The sequence below is a fragment of the Oculina patagonica genome, chromosome 6 (genome assembly GCF_052425735.1).
Source record: "Oculina patagonica isolate OP01 chromosome 6, crgOcupat, whole genome shotgun sequence".
Classification (NCBI taxonomy): Eukaryota; Metazoa; Cnidaria; class Anthozoa; order Scleractinia; family Oculinidae; genus Oculina; species Oculina patagonica.
Genome location: NC_135763.1, coordinates 9,790,025 through 9,806,443, shown reverse-complemented (window position 1 = coordinate 9,806,443; position 16,419 = coordinate 9,790,025). Strand labels below are relative to the sequence as shown.

At 41.7% G+C, this 16,419-nt stretch overlaps 1 pseudogene across 1 annotated transcript in view; it reads right to left on the bottom strand.

The window, feature by feature from the left end:
• The window catches only part of LOC144658997 (DNA polymerase zeta catalytic subunit-like), a 35,788-nt pseudogene that overhangs the window by 12,812 nt on the left and 6,557 nt on the right, over nucleotides 1-16,419 (bottom strand). The window contains exons 8-25 of the transcript XR_013571832.1: nucleotides 15,610-15,694; nucleotides 15,058-15,245; nucleotides 13,922-14,011; nucleotides 12,984-13,094; nucleotides 12,494-12,659; nucleotides 8,729-12,179; nucleotides 8,201-8,240; nucleotides 6,452-7,585; nucleotides 6,226-6,357; nucleotides 5,830-6,028; nucleotides 3,659-4,125; nucleotides 2,779-3,039; nucleotides 2,375-2,457; nucleotides 1,634-1,795; nucleotides 1,460-1,517; nucleotides 929-1,008; nucleotides 753-822; nucleotides 290-397 (exon numbers count right to left, since the gene is read on the bottom strand). The product of XR_013571832.1 is annotated as a DNA polymerase zeta catalytic subunit-like (transcript). The remainder of the gene's footprint in view (nucleotides 1-289; nucleotides 398-752; nucleotides 823-928; nucleotides 1,009-1,459; nucleotides 1,518-1,633; nucleotides 1,796-2,374; nucleotides 2,458-2,778; nucleotides 3,040-3,658; nucleotides 4,126-5,829; nucleotides 6,029-6,225; nucleotides 6,358-6,451; nucleotides 7,586-8,200; nucleotides 8,241-8,728; nucleotides 12,180-12,493; nucleotides 12,660-12,983; nucleotides 13,095-13,921; nucleotides 14,012-15,057; nucleotides 15,246-15,609; nucleotides 15,695-16,419) is intronic.

Here is a 16,419-nt window from a genome sequence, read left to right as displayed (position 1 = left end):
GAGCAGGTTCTCTTCGAGGGAACCGCGCGAGCCGACGAGCAAAGAACGAGGGGCTCTCGTTCATTGCCCTCCAGCACAGTATGCTTGCCGCCTCGTAACACGCGGTTTTTCTGCTCGCGCAGTTCTCCCGAAAAGAGCGTACTCGCAGGCTAGCTTGTTTTCCTCTATGCCTCCCTATCTCCCTCTTTCCCTTAAACCCACCCCCCCGACCCACCCTCCCTACTTCCTTTTCTTTTGTTTAATCTCTGCAAAAATACATGTTTTTGCTTCATCGTTTATTTCGTCTCACCTCTACACAGGGCATTCTGCCGGAAAAATGCGCTGACGTGTACCCATACGTCACATTTGCGATCAACTTCAAGCCCAGTTGACGAGCATCCAACATTCGTCCGAGAGCCTGGGAGAGAAAGAGATCATGCATTGCTATTACTAGACTTTTCGCGCAACAATAATTACTTGACAAAAACAAAACGGAAATCTTGCTTAAGTCTCCGATCAGTACTCTTACTTCCCGAAAACGTTTTCTTCTTCTAATCGAGAAAATGAACAGCTATAAAGTTATCAACCGCATGGTTAGGACGCAACTATAGAACATGCTGTAAAGACAAAAAACACCCTGTTGAATTGCCGGATACAAGAAGCGCCTACCATTTTAATGCCTTGTAGCTTAAAAGCTCTTACACGAGAGAAAGATTTTATCGAGTAAACGCGATTTACAAATCTTTGAAAATAAATCAATAAACGCATCTTACTTTGTCAGTTTTCCACCTCTTCATCGACGCCTTGACCATGATTCGCGTCTGAAGGATCTCGTCCAACATACTTGTGAAAGAAAAAAAAGAATATATCTTAAATTGTAAGTTTTATGTCTTTGGCAGAATAATAAAGTTAAGTTGTTCGCAAAATGATCTCACTGGAGCAATTTTACCTGGGAAGAATGCCTTTTCTCACGTTAGATTTCACAAAAGCGACGCCGTTTGGAGAGACATGGATGTCACCTTCAAGTTTCTAAAAGACAAGTTTTAAATAATAAAAGAACGTATAAAAGCTTTGGCGGCTTAGCGGACTGGGCAATCTTTACTCACTAAACCATCAAAGTAGTGCTTGGGTTTTTAACGATTAGCGTGCTGGACCCTGAATCGAGCGGTTTGGGTTTGAGCCTTGCGAGGGGTCAATGGGTTATGTTCTTGGGCAAGGTACTTTACTCAAACAGTGCCTCTCCCCGCCCAGGTGTATAAATGGGTACCGGCAAATTTACTGCAGGGGGTAACCCTGCGATAGACTAGCTTCCCATCCAGGGGGAGTAGAAATACCCCTAGTCGCTTCATGCTACGGAAACCGGGGTAAGCTCCGGCCTGATGGGCCACTAGGCTAGAATGCAGACATAACTTTCTTAGAAACCGTACCAACAACGGAAAAGAAGACGACTTTGATCTTAACAGAACAAGGACAAACTAACCTTGAGAAGACTTGGCGGAACACACAGAGAAGTTGCACCGAACTTAAATTCACCATACCTGCAAAATAAAATGGAAAAAAAAAACACGTTTACGTTTTTAAAATTGTAATGCGAACTGGAAGCGAAGCAAAGCAGCTATGCCGCCAAGTTACTTGTTCTTCACTTATGACTTACTCCGACAGGCAGCTAACTCGCCCCAGGCAGGTGGAGAAACAGTAGTTGTATGCAATGATCATGGAGGGATAAAGAGACTGGAAATCTAAAACCAGGACTGGATCGCTGTAGAAACGGGATTCCGGCTCCATCACCAGCGGTATTACTTCTGGAGCTCGCATTCTGGAAAGAAAATATAGAATACGACAATTCGGCTACATATTCAAGAATTCACGGTGGTGCTAGCCATCACCAAAGTATCTGAAAAAAAAGTGTGCCGGGGAGACGCAATGGCCTAATCAGTAATAGTTAGTGCGCTGGCCGGTTGATTGTGTTGTGTTCTTGAGCAAGACACTTTCCTCTCACAGTGCCTCCCTCCACCCAGGTGTATAAATGGGCACCGGCGAATTTACTACAGGGTTAACCCTGCAATGAACTAGCATCCCATCCAGGGGGGAGTAGAAATAATCCTAGTCGCTTTATGCTACGGAAATCGGGGTAAGCTCTGGCCCCGATGGGCCACTTGAACGAACGCAGACTTTACTTCTTTTACAACGGAAAAAGAAGCCCCGGGTCCAACTCCTCGAGCCTGCTTTGTAAGTAACTATCTGGTATGCCTCCACGCAGATTCTAACTCAGCAAGTTATGCTTAGTTAAAATACTTGCTTCCTCTGTTTGAGTGGCATGCCTGCAAAGTAATTTTAAGCCAAGTGCACGTCCACTATATTCACTCATTATCAGCTTATTTAACCTCGCACTTACAGTCCACGTTGTTCCACACTGGGAGAGACTGCGATGTAGTTCATCGGCTTTGCAATCCTCAACATCATTGACTCAACACGATACTAAGAAGAAAACAAGACAAGGAAGTTAAGGTCGTAGTGTTCTTTCCCACCAGTGCGCGTGGCATACGTTCTCCGAGCGTGGTGCACTTTCTCGCAAGTAGTGTAGCTATCCACCTCAGTTTCTCTGCGCGTGAGGCAATTTCTCCCGCGTTGTGTACTATCCCGCGCGTGCCTAGCATACATTTTCGTGCAAACTTCCGTTGATGTGGAAATTGGAAATGTGTCAAACAAATCATAAGGTTTTTCATCTTACAACGATGTCAAAATATATAGAACTCCCGGTCTAATTCTGCCATTCAATAAATATAAACTCGAAAATACCTGCGATCCACGAGATATCACGGAGAAGAACAAGATCCCAAAAAGCCTTGCCAGTTCACTGGTCCGACCAATGAAATCCACGGATTCAAGAATCCTGACATTACCACGGCAACGTCTGACGTAATGATCGACTGTCCTCCAACGATTGAGGGAAGTTCGGTGGTCCCACCAGTCCGACAGCGTGCGAAACGTGTACAGTGGGATGCGTTCGTGTAGGACGTGAAACGCTACGTTCTCAAACGAGTAGCTATTCAACGTTACCTATGAAATAGAAGACATGTTAATGACATTTAATGACATTTTCTAACTAGAATATGAACAGCTCGTTTTAAAGGTAAAGTCTGTTGAAATGCTAAGGATCGGATGAGCCATCAGTCCTAGCGCTTTAGCCGATTTCTCCTGCATTCCCCAACAAATCGCCATTGACAATTGTCAAAAAGCTACTTTTATATACAGTGATTGCGAAAATAGAATTTTGCGTTGAAAGAAAAAAACATGGTAACATAAATGTAAGGTCAAGTTTGTGTTCGAGTCTAGTGGCCCATCAGGCTGTAGCTTATCAAGGTTTTCTCAGCATGAAGCAACTAGGAGTATTTCTACTCCCCCTGGATGGGATGCTAGTCCATCACAGGGTTACCCCCAGCATTAAATTCCCTGGTACCCATTTATACACCTGGGTGAAGAGAAGCACTATGAAAGTAAAGTGTGTTGCCCAAGAACACAACACAATGACCCCGGCCAGGGCTCGAACTCAGATCTAAAATACAGGCTACCTAACCATAACCATAGCTTAGTAAATTCCCGGAAATTGAACTCTGAGCGAAAAGGATATTTTTCCCCTGCAGGAAAAACGATCCTGTGTTACACATTCAAATTGTACCTCATGTCTCATGAGCCTCCAGACATTCAAAAGAATCCGTCCAGCGATCTTAATCTCAGATGTATGCGCAGCGCCCCAGCGGTCTTTCTCAGCGTCCATGTTACTGCTAGAGGAGGAGCCTTTGATGCGGGACAGCCATGCGCAAAGGTCAATCTCAAAGGTCAACCCCCTCTCGAGGAGAAAACCCCACGAGAACATCTGTACCTCATAACCTATCAAAATGTCGGGGTCCCATTTACGGATGATTCTGATCAAAGCAGTAAAGAGTTCCTTCTCTTCAGCTACATATTGGACTTCGTGATCTGTGACTCCTGATCGAGACAACAATGGCCTAAGATGAGCTGTACTAGCGTTCTGCGCTGTTCTTGACACAGATATGTTGCTGGTGGAGGTCGATGCCACTGCGTCGGTTGAAGGCGATAATGGTGCGGTATTTTCGGTGTTGGAAATACTTCTCTCCTTGTCTTCTATGAGAGAAAAATATTTAAGGTTAAATACACAGTACTGTTTAATTTAATTGTCATTCACATATCTTAAGAGAATATTAGTTATTTTTTTGATCAAGTTCAAAATTGTTGGAAAGCATACGAAAATCTTTAAGTGATCTTTGACAATCATCGGAACGCCCTGACTTACTCTAGAAATCATTGTTGTTTTTTCACTCGTGTTACAATTTTTCCGGCATGGGGTTACAATTCTCTTCGCTCGTGTTGCTGTTACGCCACAAAATGTAATAACTGACACAAAATGTAATAGTAACGCAAAATGTAATAACTTTTGCCACAAAATGTAATAGTAACGCAAAATGTAATAACTTTCGACGCAAAATGTAATAACGTCGGTAACGCAAAATGTAACAACTTTTGACGCAAAATGTAATACATAAAAGTAACGCAAAATGTAATAGCGCAAAATGTAATAATGTTTTCAAGGTTGGTATATATTTGTTCGAAATATAAGGAATTACATGTGGGTAAGGGACAGAACATCTGTATTTTTTTTTAAACTGGCGGACGCCACGAGCTTTTCCAAAAGGCTACTTTGATTTTTCCAGGGGAAAAAGGGTGAATAGGTGAACTCTCGTTAAATTCCTGTAGAAAAGTATTTTTTCATACAAAAAGGCCCTCCAAATAACACATGCCTTTCTTTATTTTGAAATTAAGGTACAAAAACTACGATTTGTAATGGTATATATGCTAACTTTATATGGCAACAATGAAATATCATTCAATTCTTTATCCGTTATATTATCATGCTAATTAACGTACTAACAAACAAGCGACTTTGTGCAATTTAGCGTCTTGCAATATTACGCTAGAAGCGAGTCAGCTCCTTTTTAAATAAAAATCGGTAAAAGAATTATGCATATATATATTAAATTGATGAGAATGTTATTTCAAACGAAATCTAACTGCAACTCTGAGGAAGGGAAAATGTAACTTGAAAATGTAAACTGAAACTTTAAACTATTTCAGGGCTCTTTTAATTGCGGGTTCTCCAGTAAATTAAGATTTATTAAGATTTTGCTATCAATTGTGCCTTGATATTGAAACTCTTGCCTAGAGCAAGTCTCTGATGGGTGCCTATTACCATTATTAATAAATGAAAAATAATAATTAAAAATAAATAAATGAATGTTTCGAACAAACATATACCGTCCAAAACACTATAACATTTTGCGCTATTACATTTTGCGTTACTTTTATGTATTACATTTTGCGTTAAAAGTTGTTACATTTTGCGTTACCGACGTTATTACGTTTTGCGTCGAAAGTTATTACATTTTGCGTTACTATTACGTTTTGCGTTGAAAGTTATTACATTTTGCGTTACTATTACATTTTGTGTCAGTTATTACATTTTGTGGCGTAACAGTTGCTCGTTCTGGAGGCAGCGTGGCTGAGTGGTTCGCAGCAGATCCGGAGATCTCGGGTTCAAATCTCGTTCTCGCCAATAGCTGCTGTTGTTTTTGGTTATCCGAGTTCAAATCCTCGGTTAAACTTGTAAATAACCAAGTGGTCTGCCTCATGCCAGAGGTTTATTTACAGTATTTGTTTCACATTGGTCCTGAAAAGCCCCTCCCGGAGAGTGGTCAAATTTTTAATTGATCGATTGATTGATTTTTGTATTAACGCTGTTAAAATTCAAACACAAAAATAAAACTACCCTACCACTTCTCGAGCTGCAAATCTTAGAGGATTCTGAATCCACACAGATGATTCCTGTGATTTTATTTTTCCCAGAAGACAGAGGGGTGTCGGTTTGAATGTAATAAAATATCGCACAGATGGGGTCAAACTCAGGGTCTGGCTTTACGTCACGCCTTGTTCTTACATGAAGCTCTAAACTGAACAGGGTCAAATGCTGCACCTGCAAAATGAATGACAAAATACTAATTATTTTCACAGGTCTTTAAGCTGAATTTCCGAAGAAATAAAAATAGCTAAACGTCAAGGCAACCACTAGGATTGGGTGCCTTGACGGACAACATAACACAGCAGGAAGAAAATGACCACATTTCACCCCCTCCCTCCCCTCTCCAATCTATAACACGACTCAGGTGTTACCTCGTGAAGAGCCTTTGCACCTTGCAGATTCATCTGAGTGACCTTGAACCCGTAGGTGTTGTTAGGAGAGGGACCTTCGATCTGTGAGCTCCACGGCATTTTGCGCCTCGGTTGAGAGCTAGGAGTGACGAACTACAAGCAAAAAAGAAAGCGACGTGAAGTCTAAACGTAAAACTCATATTTCTCGTACTTAATTGGCGCAAAAAAAACATAGTGAAAGTATTACCTTAAACTGACTGGCCAGCAGTTGCTGTCGCAGTGACGGAGTCTGGTCCGAGGAGGCTTGGTGCCCAAGAAGGCTTTTTCTTGACGTCTCGGCATTATTCTCCAGCCTCTTCGCCTTGGCAGCATCCGTGATTGGGGTACATCGCGGAGACTGGACACCGTAAACTAATTTTGTAGCTACTGGAGTGCTGTGGTATGGAGCTGCAAACACAGGACTTTGAGACTGCAGGATGGGCGACAGCGGTTGTTTCGTGGTTGAAGGTCCAGGAGTTCCACACGGAGAAGGAGGTACGGATGGTGTGACTGTCACGGGGCTCGTTTCTGAAGTAACAAAGTCTTTTTGTTCAGAAACGTGTTCGTCATTTTGAGCAGAAAGCGTCAGAGCTTTATCAATGTTCATTGGTTGGGTACCTGTTAAGGCGTTCTCAGTGTGAGTATCTTTAACTGGCTTGCATTGTACCGTGTCCTTTGGTGTCCCAGAAGCAAATGTAAAGATTTGCCTCTTGTTTGGTGAGAAAAGGCTACAAGGACTGGTCATTTCCACAGGACTAGGAGAGTCTGACAATTCCATAACATCCATTTTTTGTTCACCTTTAACTTCATCAAGTGCCTTGTGTTTATCAACAAGCGGTTCAAACTCAGCGTCCACAGTTGAAGCTTTAAATTGCGCGGCCACTTCCTGTGAAGGTATATTCGGAGTGGAATTTTCCGGTATGACTTGCTCCAATTCGATTTTAAATGCTTTAGAAACGTCTGAATCCGTTTTTCTCTGTTCTAATAATTGGTTTTTCTCAGGATTTTCCAAGTTTCCATCATTAGCATTTTCCTGACTCGGTTCGGATTTTTCTAGAGCAGGATCCGTTCCCTGTTTTTTAAGTCCCCGTTTTGTGAGTTTATCTCGTGCCCAGGCCTTGACAGCCTCGGGAGCTGGTGGGCCTCGGCATGGTGTTACCACAACTTCACCATCTCCCATCAAAGCAATCTTCAGCTGCAAGTTTTTGTCGATGTCCGTCGCATCCTTGACAGCTTGACAAATATCTCGAACACTACACTCACGAGCAGAGGACAGCACGAACCTCCAGTGCTTTAAGCCTTGTAAAGAGCTCGAGGATTCAAACTCACGAAGATTGGACACCTTTGAGAAACAGACATGACATTAAATAAATATAAATTTTCGGTTGACTAGCTCCTTGAGGCCTGGCTAAACTAGGAAAACATTGTTGCAGAAAGATTGTTCCTTGTCGTGTTTTCTAGGTGGGTAAATTAGCGGGAAGCAAGTAAAACGTTTTGCTGCCCGGGGAAACAATGTTTTGGGAACAAAATGTCACTCATGCGCATAAACTAGTCCACATTGTTTTAATGATGGCTAAACTGGGCAATATATCTTTCGGACGCAAACTTTTTGTCCGGGAAGCAATAATCATTTTAACCTGAGGCACAAACATTTTCTTGTTTCCAAGAGGCAAATTTTTTTTCCGCAAGATGTGTTTCCCGCGCGGCTAAACTGGGAAACATTGCCACCGCAACAATGTTTCCTAGTTAAGCCAGGCCTTAGTTTTGAATATGAAATATTTTGTGAATAGCACAAGAAAATTACCCTTTCACAAACTGACGAGATTTCGCTTAACCCAAGAGAAGTTGAGAAAAAAAAAGAGTTGAAACAGATCAGGTTTTCAAATTGTCACTTAATAGTAAAAAGATAGGAATGAGACTGAATGTTTCAAATGATATAAAATGTCAGTATACCAACCTGCTTCGATCCAATTCTTAAAATTCTTCCGCCTACTTCCCTGCAAAATATAGATTGATAACATATTCTTAAATTTCCGTCGCTGAACAAGATGGCCGAAAAGCGCGAAATCACTGTTATAGTTGCAAGCCCTTTATGGCCACTAGAATTACAAGCTAACAAGATTTGCTACACTTCTGCCCTTTAAAGCTCCTAATGCGGTGTGAATAAATGAATGAACGAACGAACGAACGAAAAAAGGAATCAATGAATGAATGATAACTTTATAGTCTCTAAATAAATGTGGAAAACAATCTCTTGAAGGAGTTTCATGTCGCAACAAAACTTTCGTAACATTCTAAAGCAAACCGAGCCAACTTGAAAAAGTGAGCATCTCGCATAGTTATCCCCATCCTCATTTAAAAAAGTCAGTTTTTGAAACAATAGATGTTGAGTTTCCTATGATCTACCTACGTTTTAAGCCAATAGATGATCACGATAAAATCAAGAGAGGATGAGAAATAAGTTCGCAAAAAACACGTGACTAACCTGGGACACGCTGGGATGTCATCCGGGTCACTGCAAAATGGCTCTTGATATCTGCACTGTGGTAGCCCATAATCCTTCAGTGATTTTACCAGTTCTCCAGATGTTGGCGGCCGTTTTAAAGGTTCAATGGCAATGACACTCGTACGCTCAAGGCGGCCACTTTTATTAAACTCAAGAGAGGAACGATCTGGAACACTTTGCCCACCTTGCGTGCTGCAAATTTGGCTCTTGTTTTGAACATCTGGTTGTTTTGGTGGTGCAAGAGCAGTGTCATCCTGCAGGCTTTCTGAAGGGATTTCTTGAGCTTGGTTCTCTTGCTTCCACGGAAATTTCCATTTCACTGATGTGTATATCACTGTGTACCAATGGTTGGCCGTCTGTCGAGTTATCTTCCGCTGTACTTAACTTTAGGACAAACTCCCGTTCGTCAGAACTTGTACAACTTTGTTCCCCAGTTTCAGCCATATCAGTCCCGTCTTATTTGCAGTAAGATGAGGTCTCATTGAATCATGACTCTTCAAGGCAGAAACTGGTTTATTTGATTCAATCTTTTGTCCTTGTGATTTCTCGTCGAGAATTGCGAACTTTGAATTGGATTCAGAATCCATTCTTCCCACTTTTAACACTTTCATCAATCGTGGGGTTCTTATTATCCATGTTCAGTTTGCTGTTGTTGAATGTGGTTTTTGCACGAATCAAAAGATTCCTTGTCGCTAGCCAATTTCCTTATCATCAACAATTTGATCAAAGCAATCAGGCGTTATTTTCAATTTCAATTGTTTTAGATTCGAATTGTCTGTTGATATGAGCGTCACTGTACTCCATGCTCTCAAAATGAGTTTGTGTCTCTCCAAGTTGAGGACGCATTTGCAAGAGTGAAGATTTCTCTCGCAAGCGGACATCTGCAGGGCTAAAATATGAGGTTTGTTGAACTTGGCTGAGAGAGGATGCTGGCATTCCTTCTATTTCTTTGACATCTGAAGCCTTGCCATCTTGCTCTTCAACAATACTGCTAATTAAGGAAAGACAAAATCTTTGTCCATGCAAAATGTTGTGTTGGTCCCCTAGAGCAGAAGTATCGTGTTTCATGTCCAGCGGTGAAGAAGGACATGGCGGTGAATGGCAATCTTCCACACAAGGGAGAGGGGAAGGGAAAGACATGTTGAAAAGTGCATTTGCTAATAGCTCGGTGTCTTTTTCTTTTGCGCCATAAATTTCATGAGATGCCACTTGCAAATCATTCATGTTATCAGCAACTTTGTGTTCTCTTTTATAAGACACAGAAGCGTTTGACTTATCGTCAGATTTATTACACGACAGAGGTGTCATTTCTGACACAGGAATGGAAGTTGACTCCATAATGGCCGCCGAAGAATCAGCGTGGTAAGGAGGTTCGTCGTTCGAGTCAGAATCGCCAGGGCTAGAAGGTATACAGATTATGTCGTCTGACAGAACCGTGTTTAAAGGAAAATCTATTTTTACTCTCGGAGCGTAAGAAGGTATCGTTGCTTTCGATGCTAAGTCCAGCTTGTTGAGTATTACTAATTTCTTCTTTTACTTTACAAACAGATTTGTGCTCTTCTGCTAAACAGCTTTCGTTTGCTGTGACAATGGTTTCACTAGCACCTTCCTCTCTCAGATCAGGCCGTGATTTATCCACTCTAAGCGTCAATGAAAGCTTTCTTTTCTTTCCCATACCAGGCAAGACTTTCCGTGTTGTCGACTGAATGTCTTTCTCGGCGTCTACTTTGAGCTTTCGTTTTAACCCCTTCCTTTGGAGGGACAAGGCGTGGCCTTTTTCACTGCGGGATTTATCCCTACTTCTGTCGGTAGATTTAAGGGACAGTCCACAAGATGAAGAGCGGGACGGGACGGGACGTTTCCTTGTTACCACTAGTAGTAGCCGTAGCAGTCGCGCGGGATGAGAAAAGTCCCGACACGCGAATTCGACTTCGGGACGAGACCCGTCCCATCTCACTGTTAATGACATTGCTATTAACATGAGAGTCCTGGGAAATCTGTGAGGAATGAAAAGTAGGTTCATCTTGACATTGGCGACTTGCAGATGATGGCTCTGTAGATGGACGCTTCGGTTCAATGGAGGAAGTAGAGTCTGGCGCCACATTGTCAGCGGCTTGATTCTTTTTTGGCGATTTTGCAATTACAACAGGTAGCGTTCCATACTTCTTCATCCTTTCTTCCTTTCGCTTCGGAGAACTTCTCTTCTTCGACAATGGGGACTTTTCAGTCTTTTTCAACCGAAGAGGTGAACGTTTCTCTGAAAGTCTCTCCTTTCTAGTAGGGCTATTTAACCTCTGGTTTACTAGAGTAGTAAAGTTCTCACGTGCATTTTCACGTCTTTTCCTCATACGCTTTTGAGCTTCATCAAGTTTTGAGCTCAGTTTCGGTGTATGAGAGACATCATTCAGTGACACTCTCAAACCTGTCATGGCCCCACTAACAACGCTCAAAGACATATCTAAATCAGTGTTTTGGTTGGTTCTTCGTAACGACATTCGTTGAGCATTTCTTCTTTCTTTCTTGTCTTCCCTCTGTTAATTTCCTTTTACGAAGAGTACTTTTACGCGAAGATCCCCCATATTGCTTAGAGCAGTGAGGCAGTACTTCTGCCGGGGAATGCTCATCAACAGTTATCGATGAACCTGACGAATGTTCCACAGAGCTTGAAGGCTCTTTGTCTTGTTTTCTGCTACGTTTCATGTTTTTCTCAGGGCTGTAGAAATATTTTGTTATAACAGGAGTGCAGCATTCGCCGGATGTCCCTGGATTTTTCCGAGGACTAGACGGGTTTCGTTTACTTATTTTGTACTCTTCAAGACTAAGATTATCCTGAAACTCCACAACTTCATTTTGCTTTGATCCCAAATTTGTTTCCTTTGTAATATTATCTTCCGAATCACTTGACTCGCTAAGAACCAACCTAAATTCATCTTCGCATTTCTCCTCCTTCTCCGTCTTCTCTTCCTCCAATTCCTCCTCAGTATCAACTACAATCGTCTCCACTTTACTCTTCGTTGTCGTCCTCTCTTCCTCGTTCAATGGCAGCGATCTTTGCCGTTTCAATACAGACATGCCTTTCTTGGAATACGTGCGAATCGCTCTTGATGATTGCGGCCAAATATCCACGCTGATCGATTCTCCACCCTTCTCGGTTTTCCCACATTCCATAATTCTTCCAGACGCTTTAGAGTCAACTGGTGTTCTTTGGGAGTTTTCCCTTGGGGTGGATATATCGGTTTTGTTACTCGTGTTTTCGGCTTGATCAGATCTTTTTCTGGGTCTGCCTTTCCTTCGCTTTCCCCGCGGTATTTTGAAGTCTTCTTTTCCATCAAAATCGTCATCTGCTGCTCCGTCCAGCTGGGGGATATCTCCACCCAAGAAGGATCCTACCCAAGTGTCCGACATTCCCTCCATGTCATACTGAGAGGCGCTGAAAAGTCAATAACTTAGTCAAGAATAATCGAAAAATTAGGGAAAGGGTTATAACAGTAGGTGGTAACTCGCCTTGTGCAAGGGTGGGGGAGGGTGAGGGAGGCGCAGGAAGGGGGAAGAGGAGGAAGGGGGAGGGAGGTCCATATAGAGATCCATTAACTCTTTGTGGAGTGGTGGGTCATGTCCGAGCACAATAGTTTTGATCATTTCCTTTTCATTCATGGACTCCTGCATTCATCAGTTATCAGGCTCCTTGGTCAGCGAGTGCTTACTGGCTGAAAAAAGTCTGAGAACAATGTTGAAAAGATTTACCTTTGGGATGCAATGTCATTCTCTTGCCCATCAGTCATTTGCTCATCACCAGTCCCTGCTGACTGTGGCTCAATGTCGTCCCAGACCCTCTGTGACATCATAATGGACTCATCAGCTTCACTCAACTCCTCTTCATCATTGTCTTCCTCATCGTCCAGCGCATCTCCTTAAAACGAATACTGCTATTAATCAAGAGCCAGGGTTTGCAGGCTATAAAAGCACCGAAGCAGAAATTTAAAGTAAAACTAGTTAGGCCTTCATTACAATTCCTTACTAGTTTTATTCCATAGAAACAACTTGACAACCACTTGATGAGGAGGCGGGCGAAGGTAGAGTCTTATCTGACACAACTGCTAAATGCATTGCTACAGAAACTAGGATAAACTTTGGCAGTCTGGTACACTGTGACCAGATGCAGACTTCATCTTACATTTACCATATAAACTTAATTAATGTCACATGTAGTTCTAACAACAGATCATCATCCTACCTTGATCAAGCAAGATGCTCTGACTTAATGCTGTCTTTTGGCTGGCTGGCTGACTAGACTCCTCTGCCAAGCTTGTCAAGATGTCGACCATTTCTTTATCCAGACTAGAGGCTAGAAAAAGTTAACTTCATTTATTATTCACTTTAGAACAGTATGTGACAAAGCTGGCAGTGTTTGTGTCTTTAGAGTTCCAGACCCACTGCATCCAAAAACAGCGCTTGAGTCTGTGCTCTTCGTCTTCTTGGGTTGCAGTGGTTCATTCAGATTGTTTTACAAAATTTATTAAAATGAAATGAACTATCAGAACCAGATTCATGTCCATTGCCAATTAACCTTTTTGCAATTTTTATACTTCAGCAATCAGGGAGGCATGGTGGCCTAATGGTTAGCACGTTGGACTACATATGAAGCACACTTGGTCGTTTAATTAAATTTGTTCTGTTCTTGGACAAGACGTTTCACTCCCACACAGGGAAAACACTAATAAGGCGGCTCAGTAACAAGCCCAGTTAGCCTTTCTGGCCTTGGTAGCTCCAAAAGTTTACCTAAGTCTTTGTTTTCATGTGAAATGTCAGCTGGATTTACCAGTGAAATGAGCTGGCAACCACCCCTTGGCGACAACCCTGCTCACAGTGCCTCTCTCCACCCCCAAAAAATGCTGGGGGGTGGGGGTGGGGGGTTGTAACCAGCAATGGACTAGCAGTACTCCTGGTCACTTACTTAAGTTTGTATTTTAATCACTCTTGTATAGTTCTTTAAATATTTTTACATTTTATCGTTAGTTTTTATCGCTTTATAAATTTGTAAATATGACATAATTCAACCTTTTAGGTTGCGGTTGTATTAATAAACTATCTATCCATGCTACACAAACCAAAGATAAGCTTCGGCTCTGGCTTTCACAATCAATGAATTAATTTAAAGAGAAGTAAACTTACAAAGCTCTTGTGAAAAAGATCGCTGACTTGCTTCTACAACCTCGTGGACAATACTCTGATCAACAACAGGCTCATCTTCGTCAATAACTGCTAAATAAAATAAGAAAATAACACATTTAGGTCATTTATGAGCTGCTAATATGGGCTATGTTTGTGAAATTATATGCAGAAGGTGGGGTGGCCTTATGGAAAGTGCACTGGACTCTGGATTAAGCGTGTGTTGTGTTCTTGGGCAAGACAGTGCCTTTCTCTACCCAGGTGTATAAATGGAATGCGGCAAATTTAATGCTGGGGGGGGAAACCCTGCAATGGACTAGCATCCCATCCACGGGGGAGTAGAAATACTCCTAGTCACTTCATGCTACGGAAACCAGGATAAGCTCTGGCCTGATAGGCCACTATGAGATTACATTATGAGGTTATATTAACCCTATTCAGAACGGGCTTTTTTGGACCTTCTCAGACCAGGGGGGGGGGGACTTTAAGCAATCACCATGAAACTTATAGGATGTATTGTACGTCCGAAACTCTTTCATTTGGTATATGTCACGTTGGATGGTGACGTCACATCACATGACAATTACATCATGATGTCAAAACAGCCGCAATCTTGGATCCGCCATCTTGGATTTCACCCCAAATTTTTCCAAAATGCCAGAAAACCACCCAAAATCACTGCAAAGTACTCAAAATGAATAAAAATGTGCTTTAAACCCGTCAAAATGTAAAATTAATTCCATTTAAGTTGATTTTTATTAACAGAAACATGCAAAATTACAAATTTGGGAAAGCATGCCTGTCAAAATGCCATTGTCATGGTGATGTCAAGTTCCTGACACATCATCCAACCCTACCAAATTGTTGCCAGATAAATTTTAGGAAAACTCAGAAAGTTTGGCAGCGTTTGGTTAAATCTTAAAAAAGTTATAAAAGTTCAAAGTCAGCACGGGCCTCAAAAGCCCCCCCCCCCCCGGTCTGAATAGGGTTAAGAAAAACCATTATGCTGATGGGAGGATGTCAGTGACTGAAAAGTGCTTCTGACTTTATCTACCATCATGATACACTTGTTGTGTATGTGCTGTACCACAGTAACTAGGCATTTCAAAGCAGTAACCATGGTAACAAAACTCAAATACCTTGAGATGACTCTGCTGCTGAGTCATCAACTTGTTGTGACAGTAACTGTAACAGAGCATTGGCATCTGAAGAAATGTCGCCAACTAAGTCTTTCTGAGATGCAGCCATTGATGAGATGGAATCTTGAAGTGAGGCAAGTTCTTGTGGGGACATGGCTCCTCGTCCAAGCTTTCCAATTTGGCTTTGTCTGTGTTGGGGCAAAAGTTGAACAAGCAAATAAAATAATGATCCAACTTCAACCCTTTAATTAAATGTGATTTACAAGATCAAAATAGTTGTTGCACTGTTTCAGAAAATATCCATATTCCTCCCACAGAAGGTCTTTTTAGTTTGAACCCTCCCCCCCCTGAGGAAATTACAGTTTAACTTCACGCTTTCTTTTACGATTTTTGGCTTTTTGAAACCCCTCTCTCCCGCAGAATCTTCAATAGCCTTCTTGTATAGAGGGTCCTGTATATCCCTTTGCAAAATTGAATCACGTAAAAATACTTGGCCTTGTCACACGTCACAAATAATAATAGGGTTATACGTAAATAACAAACATGTCATACATTAGCACATCACGCTCCTCTATTATTTCTTTGATTCTTTCTTTGAATTTCTTTTCTGTTTCAGTTTCTTTGATAAATCCTCTTTCTGCAACAAAAACAAAGTGGAAAAAAATTAAAAGTCGAGCTCAAACTTGACACTAACCAATGCATGCCACTGAAAGTGCAGGTGAAAAGCATCTAAGCATCTTATAGTTGCCAAATTCATTATAAATTAAAAATCCATGAAGAAAAGCAAAGAAAATATTCATGTTTATGAGTTAAATTTTACCTTTAATGCAACTTTGTTCTGATTTACCTCTGATTAATCACAAAAATGTTGAAATGTCAGAAAGTATTTTTCCAAAATTTGAGGGGGGGGGGGGTACTCCATATAACGGCCTATATGGGGAGGCTCCGCCCGAAAGGGGTACCTTTTTCAGGCTTCAGGTATATAAAAGGGTAGCGATTTCACAAGTTTAGGTATATGAAAGGGTACGAAAATCCGTCATTTTTTAAAAGGCCTGTAATTAAAATATTTTGAACAGACCCACTTTATGGCTGTATTATTTTAATTTATTAAGCGCTTCATAAAAATGACAAGAAAACGTCCTGTTCTAAGGCTGCCACGTCTTTTAGGTATATGAAAGGGGTACCTTTTTTCAGTAAAAGGTATACGAAAGTGGTACAATTTCTGTCAAAATGGTATATAAAAGGGTAAGGGGTAAAAGCTTGGGGCGGAGCCTCCCCGTATAAAACTTTTTTGAGTGCCCCCCCCCCCCGAATTTGAGTTGCTAAATTCAGGGTGCGGCTCATCTGTGGGTGTTAGCGGTA